The sequence below is a fragment of the Sapajus apella genome, unplaced genomic scaffold (genome assembly GCF_009761245.1).
Source record: "Sapajus apella isolate SASKATOON/1434 unplaced genomic scaffold, GSC_monkey_1.0 scaffold44, whole genome shotgun sequence".
Classification (NCBI taxonomy): domain Eukaryota; kingdom Metazoa; phylum Chordata; class Mammalia; order Primates; family Cebidae; genus Sapajus; species Sapajus apella.
The window spans coordinates 19,663,973-19,678,263 of record NW_022436984.1 but is presented as its reverse complement, the minus strand read 5'-3'; positions in this window follow the sequence as shown (position 1 = coordinate 19,678,263).

The following is a 14,291-nucleotide window of genomic DNA, read 5'->3' as shown; positions in this document are numbered from 1 at the left end:
ATTTTAAAAGATAGGAGACAGACGCCTGGCAGTTGGAGAACAGTTAAGAAACTAGTTGTACCTCCACATAATGGGACACTGTGAATGCACTAAAGATGCTTTTTAGAAATTTTAATGACATGGAAATATTTTTGTTAAAAAAGTTATTAAAAGAAGAACAGAAAATTATATATATATATATATATTTTAAATCTATGCTTAAAATGAATTTTAAAACCTGAACACTCACACTTAAATGCTAGCAATGATTTATCTTGGTCATGGGATTATATATGATTTTTATTTTCTTCCAGACACTTTTATATTATTTTATATACCATATCTAGAATGACTATCAATTACTTTATGAGCTTATCGGAAACAAAAAAGAGGAACAATGGAGAAAGGGTCTGAGCCGAAATGAACTTCTATGTTGGAGAATGGAGCTAAGGATAATTATCAAGATTGTTGAGAACATTAGATGGTGAATGTGACTAGCACAGTGCCTGGCACATAACAGAAGTTAAATAAATGCAGGTTTGTTCCTCCCTTTTCTTTCCCATACACATCTTTCTTGCTCTGCACCCTATGTGCCTTTGACAGTCCGTCTCACTCTCCCTTACTTGAGTAACATTTGTCTTCCCAGCAGGTCTGTTGGCCCAGGGGGACTGAGCTAGTGCCTTCCTTCAGGGCAGGGTGCCAGCTGGAGCTCAGGCAGCCTTGCTAACTAGTGGTGGAGGAACCGGGACGACACCTCCTTCCCTCCACCCTGACAACCCACATTCGGGGTTTCTTCTCAGGATGACATCTAGGGAAGTAAAGTTTACATAGAGTGAAGAAGTGAGAGGGAGTTTCCTTATAAATGATTTTTTTCTCCTCTTTCTCTCCGCCCAATCTAGAAACGGCAGAACATCCAGGCAAAGAAGGTAGGGAGATGGCTCCAAGAAATGTTCCTATGCCAAGCATGTCACCCTCGCTGATAACTGGCATCCCACAAGTAAAGCTGAACGTTCTTTCCAGGAACCTTTCACAATGCAGATTCCCTTTGGAGGATAAACATATTAATATGCACATGCTGATATGTATATATTTATCATGCATGTGAGAGCCCCTGCATAAGGGAACTGAATAGTGAACTACTGAGAATGGGCATACCTGGGGATGGGCGTCTGGAATCTTCCATTAGCAAACCCATACTGAGGCTCCTACCCTGTGCCGGGCACTACTGTATCACAGAAGATGCAGACTGATATGAGGCCATGTCTGGGCCTCAGGTTTCTTACTCTGTAAATGGAGAACTAAGACAAACGTGTGCAAAATAACAGTAAAAACGTATGGTAGAATAAGAATAGAACTGCAGGATTGAAGGGGCCTTAAAAGTTTTCAATATTCACCATCCAATTGGTTATCAAATAACTGTTGTATAGGCACAAAAGACACAGAGCTCAGATCCGGGTTGAGCCAGGACTGTCGGGGAGCGCAGAAGGATTGTTAGAGCCGGACCAGCACAGAGGACTGGGAAAAGCTTTCAAGACAGGTAAAGCATAGAGCTGGGACATTTGAGGGACAGCGTGTAGGCTGTTGGAAGGAGGTTGGTGATGGAGAGGAATAGGGAAAAGTACATGCAAGGGAGTTGGGATCAGTTTGCAAAGGATTAAGAATGCCAGGTTTAAGTGTCCAGACTTTGTCTTTTGGACAATGAGAGGCACCTGCAAATTTCCAAACAAAGAGGAGACTTTGAAAAGAGGTATCTGAAGGTGATTCTAAACATTGGCAGGAGACAGTAGGAACCGGTAGGGGTTGGAGACAAGGTGGTGAGTCAGAGACACTCATGCCATCCAGGTGAGATGCCAGGGGCATGAGTTAGGACTGTGGAGGTGGGAATGGGAAGAAAAGGACCAGTGGTAAAGGACTCTCAAAAGAAGACTGGGCAGGTCTTGGGGGCTGAGAGGCGCCCAACCCGCCAGCCCAGTGCACTCTTTGTGTACCTTGGCCCCAGCGGCTGAGGCGCCGCTGCCCCAGGAGTGCTCAGAGTCCCTGGGGGAGGGAGAGGAAGCACATTTCTGACCAGGGTTTCCAGGAGTTGTGTACCAGTTCAGACTGGCACCCAGGGCAAGGGTGGGGTCAGGGAGAGGGGCGGCTCCTCCTATTCTCTTAGATAACAATGTCCCCAAGCCTGCCATTTTCTGTGGTTAAAAGGAGGCCCTTTCTCTCCGCCAGTCCCTCACCCACAGGAAATCCGTGTCCCGGGAGTTCACAGCTGTGAATACAGTCTGTTAAATAGCTCAAGATGGGCCAGGGCTGCCCGGTGCAGGCCTCCGGGGCCCTCTCAGTGGCCCCAAGCAACCAAGCACTGCTCACTCGGCCATTTGGCATACCTTTCTTGAGGACCTACTTTGCACCAGGCATTTGCTGGATGCTTAGAACACAGAGGTGAGGGAGACAGAGCCACACCCAGTGTGGCCACAGACAAGTTAACACGTAGCTGCAATGTAGCCAGACACCTCCCAGTTGAGGACTGTGCAAGTGTCATACAAGCAGAGGATGGGGCTGGAATGTTCAGAGGGAAACAAAAAAAGGCTTCACAGAGGAGGTGACATTGAACAGAGTCTTGAAGGAAGTGTAAGGGCTTGTCGGGTGAATGCAGCTAGGAGCGAAGTGTATTTATTGCATTCTAGGATATATCTTGAGCCAACACCTAAAGCATCAGGGTTCACCCAGAGAACCGCAAGTCATGGGTCAAGCTGCAGGAGAGAAAGAAGGGGTGGGAAATGGAACTGGAGCAATACATCAGGTCCAGTTTATGAGGATACCTGTGGGTGCCTCAAGGTGTATACATTTTATCCTGCAGATCATAGTAGCCATTGGATCTCAGATGTGGCCACTCACTGCTGGTCCTGCCTTGGGGAAATTTTAGAGAGGGGAGCTTAGAGAGTCCAGGTGAGGCACAAGTGTCCGAGGAAGAAAACTGTGCATAAATCACATTCTGCCAGGCGGGTTCCCATGTCAGGGATTTCATGGTCTGCTTCTTCTATCTAGAATGCTCTTCCCCCAGAGACCTCATTTGGCAACTCTCTCACCACTTCCCCCTCTTTAATTCATTTTCCCGGCCCTGCTGTCCTCTTTCTTTCTTTTTTTCTTTCCATGGCACTTAATGTCTACAGTAGAATAGGCTTATGTCTATTACTCATCATCTGTCTCTGCTGGAATGTGACTCCAGGGGAGCAAAGATCTTTATATATTTTGTTCGCCAGCTGTTTCCCCTACGCCTAGAACTGTTCCTGGCACATGCAGAGGCTCAAAGACTATCTGTGGAACAAATGAATGAAGAAAGAAACCGTCTTTGTAATTCCAGTGCCCTGCACAGAGCTATAAGATATGTATGTGTGTAAGAAATGCTACCGTCATTAGGAGGCCAACAAGTGAGTGCCCTCAGGTTCCCCTGCAAACCCCAGGGCCTAGTTGGGTCCTCCAGAGTGGCACAGGTTCCCCTCACTCCCTGCCGCCCAGCAGGGTACTTGGCACAGCTTGGGGTGAACGTGCCACTTGGAGAATAAAGCGCTTCCTCCGCGGGGCCACCCTGCCAGGCTGCCAGGGTCTTGCATCCCGGAAACACCTCCCCCCAGCAAGCCAGGGAAGCCTGGGCGGAGTTTTCTAGGAAGCAGCCTGAGCCTGCCTTGCCTTGTCTCGCCTGGAGAAGGAGAGAGAACTTGAGGTCACAAGGCCCTACTGGCTGCTGGGCAGGAGCCCAGGGGGTGGGTCACCTCACTGCTGAGCGACAGGTCTTTCCTAGACCCCAAAGCCCCCCTAAACGGGGCCCCAAGTAGTGTAAATATCCCAGTGTCCTGGTACCCATTCATAATTTTATAATTACATTTATTTATATAAAAAGGAAGAGACACGAACAGGTATGTAAGAGTAGGATTGGGGCATGAATGCAATGACATTTGGCTCTATCTGAAAAATTTATTGCAAAATAAAGTGATTAGAAGCAAATGGGAGAAAGAAAGCTTGTTTTAGGTGGTGAAAATATGGGTGCTGGTTATACTGTTCTTTTCACTTTTCTGTAACTTTTAAATACTTCGAGGCTAAAAATAGAGGAAGGATAAGGAAAAACAAGATTCATATTTTTTTTTCTATGATGACTACTTGGAGCTTTGCTGAATTAATGAATACCCTGGATCCAGCCTTGGTGTTGCTGTATAACCATTTGGCAGACCAAGGCCTCATGGCAGCGTAGTGGGCAGAGCTTTGCGGGATGAGGGGTCAGGGAGTATGGATAGAGTGGGAGCAGGATGACACTTTGTAAGTGTCTCTCAAGGCTCACCATGCAGAGAGCCACCTGCTGTTCCCACATAAAGGGCCTGCCTTTCTTCCTTGGCTTCCTGCATGTTTTATTTTTTGCCTCTGACCTAGACCTCAATTGTTGTCACATGAATTAGATGGTAGAGAAGTTGGACGAACAGAAAAGAAGAAAACCTGAGAGGTGGTCTCTGGCAGTAGAGTTTCAACCAATGTCAGCTCCTGGCAATTTGGGTCTATACCTGTCACTACACTCTCCAGGTGAGTGGGGGATTTTGAAGATGCTCATGGACTCACAGGATACAGTAAAGCCCAGCATACCTCTGCCCCCAGGCCATCACTAAATAGCATCTTCCAGATCCCGGGAAAACACATGAAGATTCGTCAGATCCCTGTTTATCCACAATTCAATGAAAGTACAAACCCTAGGAATTTTTTGCCTGCTTTTGGGAGGAGACAAAGGAGCAAATTTTCTTTCTTTTTATAATGTTCATGGCATCTTATAAGGTTGGTGTAGACTCAGCCCCATCTCTTTAACCTCCATGAAATTAAGGATGCTTGGGTGGTGTCCTTGCCAGTCCTATTGCTGTAACAAAATATCCTAGACTGGGTGGTTTAAACCAAAGACATTTATTTCTTAACAGTTCTGGAGACTGGGAAGCTCTACTAACCTCATCATGGAGACTTTACCCTCGTGACCTCATCAAAACCTAATCACCTCCCGAAGACCCGGCTCCCTAACACCATCACATTGAAGGTTATGGCTTCCACATATACATTTTGGGGGAACACAGTCCATAACAGGTAGGCGTGTCTTGGAAACCAGCCCTCACTGGAGACATACACACTCCCCCTGTGCATCCTGGCCGATGTATACACAGTCTTTCTTTGAACTTTCCCAAGGCAGGCAGCTCCCTCCCTCCATCGATTGGACATGGTTCTTCTCTCTAGGACAGACCAAATTTGTCTGGCCCTTCCTGTATTTATAGACTGAGTCATCCTTTCTCTACACTAAATGCCCTAGCTCCTCGCATAAGCCTCTTACCCTCTTAATGAACAGATCTGTGCAATGAGTCCCAAGAGGACTCTGAAATCCCAAGAGATCCTGAAATATGTCTGACGCATCAGAGAAGGATTGGTTAGGTTTGCTTGACAGAGCTGTTCTTTAAAGATTGGTAAATGGTCAATCCACTAGCTACAGAAGTGACAGCCTGGGTTTAACCAAGCTTTAAAATCACCCAGTGCTAGTTACTTCCGGGTCATCTGAGTCACAGAGTTGAGTCAGTTAAAGACAGGGTGATCTCCTAGAACTGTTTAATTTGGGGCTCACATTGGGCCCAGAAATTTCAAGATTTCTTTAGAGCAATGTTTTTCCAATCACTCCTCCATGAATCCATGAAAGTTGTCAAGTGTTAACTCCTCAGGGAAATGGGAAGCTAAGAATCCTCCACAACTGGCTCAGGAGGTACACACTGAAAGTTTAGCTTGACCTAAAATCCCTAAGATACAGGTTTTTTTAGCTTCAGGGTGCCCATTTCAGGGGTTGGACACAGAGTTCAGCTATAGCAAATGCTTGCTCCAAACAGGAAGTGTTGGCCAGTACTGCCGATCTCCAGAGAGCTGGATGGGTGGGGGCTCCAATTACAAAGGAAGAATGGGTGCTGGGGGTGTCCTGACTTTCTTCCTGAGATACCTCATCATCCTTCCTGCCTCACCCAGAATTCAGCCCAGCACCCTGTGGCTCCTTGATACCTCCCCGTCTCCCCAGAGATTTCCTTCAGGAGACTATGGAAAGTGAGTGAGGGCCTGGGGTGCCTGCTGACTCATTTTGACCCTGGGTAGTTACACCGGACTGAGGACACTGTCTGAGTCAACACTGCAGCTTCCAGGACCCAGCTAAGCTTCTGTACAAGTCAAGAGGCCCTAAGGAGAACAAGCAACCAAGAACAGATTTAGAGACCCAGACAGCCACTCTGTAAAATGGGGCTCCAGGCCCTGGGCACCCAGCTTCCCATGTGCCTCTTGGCCAGGTGTGGTGGCTCAAGCCTGTAATCCCAGTACTTTTGGAGGCCAAGGTGGCCGGATCACCTGAGGTCATGAATTCAAGACAAGACTGGCCAACATGGTGAAACCCCGTCTCTACTAAAAATACAAAAAATTAGTTGCGCATGGTGGCAAGCTCCTGTAATCCCAGCTACTCTGGAGGCTGAGGCAGGAGACTTGCTTGAACCCAGGGGGTGGAGGTTGCGGTGAGCCGAGATCATGCCACTACACTCCAGCCTGGGCAACAAGAGCGAAACTCTGTCTCCAAAAAAAAAAAAAAAAAAAAAAAGCCTCTTCAGTTTCTTTCTGGGCCTGTTGGAGCTTGTGGAGATTGACACATAACAGTCATGTTTTCCCCATCCAAATTCTGGTTTTTTCTTTTTTTGGAGACAGAGTCTCGCTCTGTTGCCTAGGCTGGAGTGCAGTGGCAAGATCATAGCTCACTGTACCCTGTATCTCCTGGGGTCAAGTGATCCTCTCACCTCAGCCTCCTGAGTAGCTGGGGCTACAGGTGTGCACCAAACATAACTGGTTATTTTAAAATTTTTTTGTAGAGACGAGGGTCTCACTATGTTGCCCAGGCTGATCTTGAGTTCCTAACCTCAAATGACCCTCTTGCCTCCACCTTCAAAAATGTTGGCGTTACAGGTGTGAACCAGTGTGCCAGGCCCCAAGTTATGAAATATAGAATCAGCAGATGGAGGGAAAGATGTCAGCTCTGTTATGGACTGAGCTGCTGGGGACCAGGGACTTCCCAAGGGGTCCCTTGAGAAGACCAGCTTCAGCAGAGCCCCCCCAGCTACAGTCCCACCCTCAGTCAGTAGATCGTTTACTCCTTCCCCTGTCAGAGCAGCTTAGAGTGCGAGCTGCCTGCTGTGAGGCACACCCCACTGAGCCCTGATTCATTCCCAAACTGTTCCCTCAGTCACTACTGCAGTTCACCCCTGTTGGGGATCAGGCATGGTGGAGTAACCTACCAGGAGTGCACAGGTAATTCCAACCTCATGGAAATCAAAGACTAAAGAAGAAGCCATCCCTGATCACTAGTAATTTATTTCTAAGGAAAAGAAGGTTGAGATTTGGAGTAAAGAATGTGGGTTAGGAACTGGTTTCTGGGGGAGCTGGAAAGCAGCCAGTGACAGAGGCCATGGAGCCTCTCAGGTGGGCAGGGAGGAAGCATTCCATTCCATTCTGAAACCCTCTGAGAAGCCACTTTGTGCTGGGCACTGTGCTACTGTCTGAAAATGCAATGAGAAATGCAAGAGGGAGAGAATGCCTTCAACACTCTGAACTAGAGTCAAGTCATTTGTGCTGCCTGGAAGTGAGGAATGAAGAAAGTACAGAAAGAGGAGGCAGCATTTCTGTGGGAGACACTCCAAAGAAGGTGAGCAGATACAGCGCTGGCCTGATGGGAGGGAATGCATGGAAGCATTAGAAAAACCATGTGGGGCCGGGTGCGGTGGCTCAAGCCTGTAATCCCAGCACTTTGGGAGGCCGAGGCGGGTGGATCGCGAGGTCAAGAGATCGAGACCATCCTGGTCAACATGGTGAAACCCTGTCTCTACTAAAAATACAAAACATTAGCTGGGCGTGGTGGCACGTGCCTGTAATCCCAGCTACTCAGGAGGCTGAGGCAGGAGAATTGCCTGAACCCAGGAGGCGGAGGTTGCAGTGAGCCGAGATCGGGCCATTGCACTCCAGCCTGGGTAACAAGAGGGAAACTCCGTCTCAAAAAAAAAAAAAAAAAGAAAGAAAAAGAAAAACCATGTGGCTTAAATAACAACCTGCCCAGGGGCTGGGGACTGCACTAGTTAGACCACTTCTTTAAACTCCAAACTATAGCTGCAGGGATGTTTATGTTTAGAGCCATAATTCCTCAAGGAGTAAAACAGCAATCCTACCTAAGCACCACATCAGCCAGTTCGCCTTACCCAGCACATCAGTGCTCAAGGTGGCTGCTTTCTGCAGGGATTCAAAAGACATTAGCCCCCTGCCTGTGTGTGGGTGTGTGCCCTCTCACTGGCTTTCTAAGATGATGGGCTCCCCAAGGGTTCTTGCAGAAGCTTTAGGGGCCTCAGATCAGCCTCCAGAGGATCCTGGCTTATCTTCCCAACTCCTTCTTAAAACTTCCACAGAATAGGCCTTGACACCAAATGGCAGATCAGGTCTGGAGAAATTTCTCAATTCATTAGTATCTCCCCATTATCATCAGAATTGCCTTCCCTTTGGGGCAACGTGCTTTGACTATAAAGGAGGGACCAACTTTTTCCAGCGGCCTTTCTCAGCCAGGACAGTCCCCATCACCTCCTGACTGTGTGAGGGACCTGATCTCCCACATCCTGAAAAACGGCTCCAGGCTACTGCCGCTGCCACCACACCCAGGCATACCAAGATGCTGTCTTCTGTACCCAGAGCAGAATTATGCTCAGCTCTGCCAACCCTTACCAGCACTCACACCAATGAAGGGCCACCCTGATTTAATAAGACGTAATGTCGAACAATAACAAAGGATTAATTTAAGCAAATGGAGAAACCTGAGCTGGGAAGCCTAACTGATTTGTCTCATTTGGGGCCTCAGCCTGTTCTTTGGCAGGGTTGGGTCCTGGGAGGCCACAGGATTGGTGGAGAGAGTCATTTTTGCCAAGGATAACTTTCAAGGGGATGTGTACCCGGGAGAAAAGGGGAGGGATTATTTGTAAGGGAAGGGCTGCATTTGCAGCTCCCATCTTTAGAGGGATCTGTCCGGTGGGGTAAGTAGGGAGCTGGACACAAGGAGGTTTCAGCCAGGGGCTGTGTGGGCTGGGGCCAGAGCCCTGATCTCTCTAGGTCTCACTTTGCTCACCGGTTCTTTGGGCAGGGAGATAATTCTCTAGGGAGGATGTCATGCAAATGAAATGTGACCCTTTATCCACACTGTAAACTCCTAGCAGAGAGTAATGGGTGCTAATCATTTCTTCCATTTTCTAGAGTATTTAGCAGATTGCTCAGCTCTTAGAAGCCACTCAGCCAAAAAAACATTTGTTGAACAAATGAATGACTCTGTTTCCTCCCTGCCAGAAGTCCCCTATCCTAAAAGGAAGCAAGCTTTGAGTGAGTCACAAATATTCTGATTGTTGTATCCAAGACCCTCCATTTCCATATTGTCTGTAATTCTAGGAATTTGCTGAGAAACATCAACAAAGTGAGGTTTTGCTTCATGAAGGAACAATGCTCCCCAAAAGTTGGGTGTAAGTTGGATTTTTATGAGACAATTTAGTATTTTAAATGCACAATGTGAACTGGTTATTTTAAAAATGCAGTGAAGTTGTATAGGAAGTGAATAATTTGTTAAATCAGTATAAGGTAAAACCCAGCTAAACACAGGAATTATACATACGCACGGATACATACCCGCTGCACCCTCCCATGTAATTCTGTTGCTAAGGGTTCAATCTTAAGGATTACATTACGTTATTTTAAAAGAAAAATGAGGGGGGAAAATTTCACCGGTGCCGTTGCCTTTAAAAATGCAAATAATGGATAGGGATTCTCCTAATCTTCCAGGATTGCAGCTCCTGATTCAGCTAGGGATTCCCAGTAGGGGTAGAGGGGAAAATGGGCTGGAGAATCACTAATCACCAGTTACTGATTAGCTTCTGGGAAGCCAGTGAGTCACACGGGGCCATGATGGGCAGCCCACATGTACTCGTCATCAATGGCCATAAGTCCTCTCCCAGAAGGAATAGGGTGGGACCCTCACAGCCATCTGGATGGAGCCAGCCTGGAGTGTGCAAATGGACCCCCCCCCCAAAAATGATCTTAATTGGGCTTTGAGGTCTTACCTCCAGTAGGCAGAGGCATTGAGGGTTTTTTCAGTGGTACAGAGTGTGTGGGGTGGGGGGTGGGCTGGGAGCAGGAATACCGTTCTCTCCAGCTCCAAAACTGATTCCCCTTGGGGGTAAGGAAATGTGGCGGGAGAGTACAACAGAGTGGTGGGCTGTATAACTGTTCACCAATAATAGGTAGCACGAGGATTATCATTTCTTATCTTCTCTAAATCATGCTTGGCTGTGACACACTTTAACCAGTGAAATGTACACAGAAACAACCTGAGTCATTTCCAGGCATAGGCTCCAAGAGCCAGCTCCCACGGTCACCACAACATTCTGGAAAGTGGCATCATCCTGATCTACAGGGATGGCAGCACAGAGAACCCCCAGCCAACCTATGGCAGATGTGAAGAGTGAGCAAGAAATAAACCTCTGATTTTTGAAACCATTGTGGTTGGGGATTGTTCGTTACCAGGACGTAACCTTGCCTCTATAGATGGGGTCATGACAAATATAAAAAGGTTAAACATAAATCAGGTAGGAAGATCTCACAGAACCAAGGAACTCCTATAGCCTGGGCCGAGTCCCCTCAGGAAGGTGGTCAAGGAGGATGGAGAAGGAGCACACATCTCCCAGGTTACATCTGAGCCTAGGGTCGTGAGGCCTCAAAGACCTAGGGGAAGCTTGTCTTGTCTCTGGGAGATTGAGACAATCTTCAATGGAACCTCGTTAATAGATTCCCCCAGTGAACACAAGTGGGAAGTTTTCCTTTCTGTACTCTGACCTTTTCCATCTCTTGTCAATCTCTGTCTATGGACTAAGCATAAACTGATATGCAGGCTGCCGCCACTGCCTTCCAGAACAAGGTGTATTCCAGACCTAGATCATGTGATGCCTGTGGGAAGAAAAATCTAACCTGCAAGAAATACGTAAAAGTGATAGTGCAGAGCTGAGTGATAAATTCTGCAGTCTTGTTTTTTCTTTTTAAAATTGTGATAGGATACTTGTAAAATAACCATTTTAACCATTCTAAGTGTGTAATTCAGTGACCTTAAGACCATTGACGCTGTTGCACAGCATCACCAGCATCTATCCACAGAACTCATTTTATCCTGCAAAACTGAAACTCTTTACTCATTGAACGATAATTCCCCATCCTCTCCTCCCCCAGCCCCTGGAGCCACTATTTCACTTTCTGTGTCTGTGAGTTTGACTATGGTGGGTATCTCTAGAGCTGCTTGCTCGTGCTGAAGAACAGTGGTCTCCAAACCTTTTTCACCATGAACCCCGTCAAATGTCTTAGCACACATACCACCAGTATGTCATAGGTATTAATTTATAAACTAATACATTTATACCATTTTACTAACATACTATGTATATGTGACAAACATACAGAGAGCAGCAAAGCATTTATTCCTTCTTTTTAAAACTTATTGAGATAATTTTAAACTTATAGAAAAGTTGCAAAATCGCATAGTGTTCATACATTCTTCGTGTTTCTCCTAATGTTAATATCTTATATAATCATTAATCCGACAATTGTCAAAACTAAGATAGTAATATTGGCACAATACTACTAACCAAACTATGGACTTTATTTGGATTTCCACCAGTTTTCCCACTAATATCCCTTTTCTCTTCTGGGATCCAAGCCAGGATCCCACATTGTACTCAGTTGTCCTGTCATTTTAGTCTCTTGGACCAATCTGCAATAGTTTCTGTTTTCCCTTGTTTTTCATGACTGGAACATTTTGTAGACTGTCCCTCAGTTTGGGTTTGTATAAGGTTTTCTGATGTTTATATTGTGGTGGTAGATTTTTGGCAAGAATGCCACAGAGCCAGTGTGCTCTTCTGAGTCTATCACAGCAGGGGCTACAGGATGTCTGTATGCTTTATTATTGAGGAGGTTAACTTTGAAAATTGGTCAAGCTACAATTTTAACCTTAGTCATTAATAAATTTTTGGGAAAGGTACTTTGCAACTATCTTTCTTCCCAAACTTTTGCCCCTTAATTTTAATATCTGTTGTGGATCTTCCCTTCAGTATTACTGTAGTGTTCTAATGGTGATTTTTCTATTTCCTTCATTTCTTCCATATTTATTAGTTGGAATTCTTCTGAAAGGAAGAGATTCCTTTCCTTCCCACTTATTTATTTCTCCAATTATTTCTCTATATCAGAATAAACTCATGGATATTTATATGGTTATAATCTAATAATATTATTATTACAATTATTTATCTTATTCCTCACACTGTTCTAGCCTTGGCTATTGGAGCTCCTTCACGTGGGCTCACATCTTTCTGGCCCCACAAAATGCTTTAGGATCATCTTGCATTTTCCCTGCCCCAACATGGAATCATCTTCTTCTCCCTGGTTTCTCTTGTTGGAGAGTGGTATTTTCAACCAAACTGTGAGAGCAGGTGTGCCCATTGCCACGGGGATGCTATTGCTTCTAGGCTTTTTCAGCAGACAGGGATAAGATATACATATATATAATATATAAAATACATATACATATATATATACATATACACATATATATATCAAAGTATGTATATTATATATATTATATATATATGTGTTTGTGTGTGTGTGTGTGTGTGTGTGTGTGTGTGTGTGTGTGTGTGTAATTTTTTCCCCAGGAGACAGGGTCTCACTTTGTTGCTCAGGCTGGAGTACAGTGGCACAAACATGGCTCACTGCAGCCTCGACCTCCTGGCTCAAGCGATCCTCCTGCCTCAGCCCCCAAGGAGTTGGAACTACAAGTGCACACCACCACACCCAGCTAAGTTTCATATATTTTGTAGAGACAGGATTTTACCATGTTGCTCAGGCTGGTCTTGAACTCCTGAGCTCAAGTGATCTGCCTGCCTTGGCCTCCCAAAGTGCTGGGATTATAGACATGAGCCACCACGCCCAGCCGAGATAGGATTTTTATGAATGTGCACTAATATGTGAATATACATGTATCTATATTTATTTTTGTAGTGACTTCTCTGTATATATATTAAAAGACCACTCGTGTCCATAAACAGATGGATAAACAAAATGTAATATATAGTACAATGAAATATTATCCAGCCTTAAAAAGGAAGGAAATTCAGATACATGTTACAGCATGAATAAACCCAGAAGGTAGGCTAAGTGAAATCAGCGAGACACAGAATGACAGATATTGTAGGATCCCACTTACTTCAAGTACTAGAATAGGCATATTCACAGAGACAGAAAGTAGAATAGAGATTACTGAGGGTGGAGACAGTCAGGGAATGGGGAATTACTGTTTCATGGTTACAGAGTTTGTGTTTGGGATGATGAAAAAGTTCCCAAATTGGATGGTAAAGATGGTTGCACAACATTGTGAATGTGGTTAATGTCACAATTGAATTGTACAATTTAAAAGCTTAAAAAGGTAAATCTTATGTTGTGTGTATTTTACCATGAAAAAACATGAGTTCATGCTGATACTTTTGCATCCAATCCAATAACATAGAGTTCATTCTAGCCTTCCCTTTGTTTTTATTTGTAATTTCTTTCTCTGATGGGGAAAACTGGGCTTCTCTTACCCATAATATATTTACTTCTTGTTCAACCAAAGTATATCCATTTTCAGAATTGCTAATACATGTCCTCGTGAAAAACAAATTTACCAACTACATTATTCGTGCACAGTTCATTTTTCTTTAACTTTGCAATTCCCAGTCAAAACACTGCTTACTTACTTAGATTAGCTCTTTTCTTCACCACCCCCATCAGTGTGGTGAGGTTATTCATTTGTAATATAGTTTGATCATTTGTTAGAGTTTGTGTCCTGACTTCAGTTCACCCCACATCCTAACTGATTTTTTTAAATTTTATACACTGTAAAATTCATTCTTTTTAATGTATAGTTCTATGAGTTTTGACCAATGGATAGAGTAGTGTATCACCGCCAGCCATGGTGAAGAAAAGGTCCGTCACCCCCAAATTCCTCATGCTGCCTCTCCGTTGTTAACTCTTCCTGATCTCTGACAACCACTCATGTGTTCACCACCCTATAGTTCTGTGTTTTTCAGAATGTGATATACATGGAATCATACAATATGGAGCCTCTTGGTTCTGGCTTCTTTCATTTACTAAATACATTTAAGATTCAGCCATGTTGTTGTTTGAAT